This window comes from Brassica oleracea, chromosome C1 (assembly GCF_000695525.1).
Source record: "Brassica oleracea var. oleracea cultivar TO1000 chromosome C1, BOL, whole genome shotgun sequence".
In the NCBI taxonomy this organism is placed as follows: Eukaryota; Viridiplantae; Streptophyta; class Magnoliopsida; order Brassicales; family Brassicaceae; genus Brassica; species Brassica oleracea.
In genome coordinates, this window is record NC_027748.1 from 31,144,914 (window position 1) to 31,148,792 (window position 3,879).

Below are 3,879 nucleotides of genomic sequence, written 5' to 3' on the forward strand. Positions count from 1 at the left end.
TTCCAAAATATTCTTTTTAAAAACACGTTGGAAGCTTATGATTCGGTTTTGGAATCACGCTTCCGTTCTTTAAAAAAAAATACAAGGTTGAATATCAATAAAAATATAATCGTAGTTATTAATTTCTGTAAAATCAAAATTTTAATAGTAATGAATAGAGAATATAAATATATAAATATTAAAATTAATACTATAAATTATCTTTATGTATTGAGGTTTTTATTAAACATATATCATATATTCAAATATATTGTGTCAATTATTTATGAAGCATTAACAATAATTAATATAATAATTTCTTTTAAACTTAATTTATGTCTATTTTCACAGTTTTAATATGAAATCATTACAAAATTATTACAAATGAATAAATAATTTATTTAAATTTATAACACATAATTTTTAGTCCTAATTGTTTTAAAAAAAATCTTATATTTTAATATATATATATATACATATATATATACATATATATGGATATACGCTTCCAATACGTACCCGCTTCCTAATTTTTCAAAAAATCTCGCTTCTGCGCTTACATACGCTTCCGTTTCCGCGTACCCGCTTCCGTTTCCATGTAACATAGATGATAACAGAAGTATTTCCCCGTCACTTCATTTACAACGAACAAAAATTTATCCAATTGTAAGTTTGTAATCTGAGGTTTTTTCTTATTCTTTTTTTTTTTAATTATTATTACAGTGCTTAATCTTCGTTTAATCTAGTTTGGTAAGAAGATAGATTCCACGTTAAACACATGAACTACATTAAGATCACTACTGTGCGTTATCTTCATAATTTATCATAAAAATTAGATCATGACAGCCAAGATACCTAACTAATCATATTTTATTAATTACAATTTGTTCATACATACTCGCATAATTATATAAATACAATTTCTGTTATATATATTTTCATTGAAGATGAGTTATTGATCACTTGTGCCTCTTCATAATTGGTTTCGATCAATTAACACAAAAAGTGGTGTCGTTAAGTTTCAAATGTTACCATATAAAATGGTTACGTGTACCCAGAACCGTGCGAGCAATAATAGCATACATAAACGATCAAAAAAAATGCCCTCATTTATAAAAAGTTGTGTTGAAAAACAGTCACTTAAAATCATTAATTAAAGTGATTTGTAAGAAAAAAAAGAGTAATTTTTGTGTCCACTCCCTAGGGTGAAACTATAGGTTCACTTAACCGATAATAACTTGCCACGTCATATTTAGTTTTGGAAGAAAAAAAAAAGTAAAAAACATAAATGAAATTATCTACAAAATTAAAAAGAGAAAAACAATTAAAAAAAAAGGAAAACAGAAAAAGACGTCGAAGTTGTTTAACGCCGTGGAATAATATTTTTCTTCTTTGTCGGCTGAAGAAAAATAGATCACAGAGAAGAGACGAACCTGTGTTTGTGATTTTCTGAGTCTTTAATTCCTTGCTTTCAAATCCAATCTCGAATTCACCTCCGACCAATGTACTTGTAACCCTAACCCTAGAGTGTTGGAAAGTCCACGCTCTTGATGCACTACAAGAAAACACAGTTTTAGCAAGGAAATTTAACGAGGAAAACTATTCCTCGTGAAATTACGATGACTTAACGATGAAATTGCGAGGAAATATAAAGTTTCCTCGTAATGGCCTTGTAAAATACCGAGTAAAGCTTTTCCTCGTAGAATTGTCGTAAGTTGACGTGGTTTTTCCGAGAAAAATGTGTTTCGTCGCAAATTCGTCGTAATTTTAGCATGATTTTTACGAGGAAATAACTTACGAGGAAAGAACGAGAAATCCACCAACTTAACACGTTTTTTTTGCCACCAACCTAATTTTTCGTCGTAAATTCCTAGCAAAATTCAACTACCAGATTCGAAAATTTTCTATATATATGGAGGTTTGAACATAATTTTAAGCACACCAACAAGAAAAAAAACGTGAAAAAAATGTCGGGCTTGGGAAATATTTTCGAGTTGCGGAGGTGGATGTATATGCATAGAGATGCTAACGGGAGAGTGACGAAAGAATATCTTGCTGGGTTGGAGCGTTTTATGCATCAAGCAGATTCTACACCGCTCGCCCAAGAAAGCGGTAAAATATTCTGTCCTTGTAGGAAATGTAACAATTCAAAGTTGGCAAATCGTGAAAATGTTTGGAAGCATTTAGTAAATAGAGGTTTCACGCCAAATTATTATATCTGGTTTCAACATGGAGAAGGTTATAGTTATGATCAGAATGAAGCTAGTAGTAGTAATAGCAACTTTCAAGAAGAACCGGTTGATCATCAATTGCATAATGCACATAGTTACCATCAGGAGGATCAGCCGATGGTAGATTATGATAGGGTTCATGATATGGTAACTGATGCATTCGTAGCTCATGATGATGAAGATGAAGAACCTAACATAGATTCAAAAAAGTTTTATGAAATGTTAGATGCGGCAAATCAACCACTTTACAGTGGTTGTAGAGAAGGTCTCTCTAAATTGTCATTGGCTGCTAGAATGATGAATATTAAAACTGATCACAATCTACCTGAAAGTTGCATGAACGAATGGGCAGATTTATTTAAAGAGTATTTGCCGGAAGACAATGAGTCTGCTGATTCTTATTATGAGATTCAGAAACTGGTTTATAGTCTTGGGTTGCCTTCGGAGATGATAGATGTTTGCATCGACAACTGCATGATCTACTGGGGAGATGATGAGAAGTTGGAAGAATGTCGATTCTGCAAGAAACCACGATTCAAGCCGCAAGGAAGGGGACGTAATAGGGTACCGTACCAAAGGATGTGGTACCTACCAATTACAGATAGATTGAAAAGATTGTACCAATCGGAGCAGACTGCTGGAAAGATGAGGTGGCATGCCGAGCATACTCAGACGGATGGTGAGATGACTCATCCATCAGATGCAAGAGCCTGGAAAAATTTTAACAAAGTACATCCGAATTTCGCTAGCAATAGCCGGAATGTGTACCTCGGATTATGCACAGATGGATTTAGTCCATTTGGAATGTCAGGGAGACAATATTCATTGTGGCCTGTCTTTCTTACGCCATACAACCTGCCACCGGAGATGTGCATGCAACGGGAGTTTTTATTCTTGACCATATTAATACCCGGTCCGAAGCATCCAAAAAGGTCACTTGATGTTTTCCTACAACCACTGATAAAAGAGTTGAAAGATTTGTGGTCAACAGGGGTGAGGACGTATGACTGCTCAACGAAGAAGAATTTTACGATGCGAGCTATGCTTTTGTGGACCATAAGTGACTTTCCTGCCTATGGGATGTTGTCTGGATGGACTACACATGGGAGATTAGCTTGTCCATATTGTAATGGAACGACAGATGCATTTCAACTGAAGAATGGTAGAAAGACAAGTTGGTTCGATTGTCACCGTCGATTTCTTCCAGTTGGCCATCCGTACCGAAGAAACAAGAATTTGTTTAGGCACAAAAAGGTTGTGAGAGACACTCCTCCTCCATATCTAACTGGAGAACAAATTGAAGCGCAAATCGACTACTACGGAGCTAACGAAACAGTTCGCTGGGGTGGTAATTGGCATGTCCCTCGTAATATGCCTGATTCTTACGGTGTTCATCACAACTGGCACAAGAAGAGTATATTTTGGGAGTTACCATATTGGAAGGATCTCCTTCTGCGCCACAACCTTGATGTGATGCATATAGAGAAGAATTTCTTTGAGAACATCATGAATACAATATTGAATGTCCCAGGGAAGACAAAAGACAACATAAAATCGAGGTTGGACTTGCCGGATATTTGCTCAAGAAGCGAGTTACATATTAAAAGCAATGGGCAAGTTCCCGTTCCGATATTCAAATTGTCTTCAGAAAAAAATCGGTGTTGTTCAA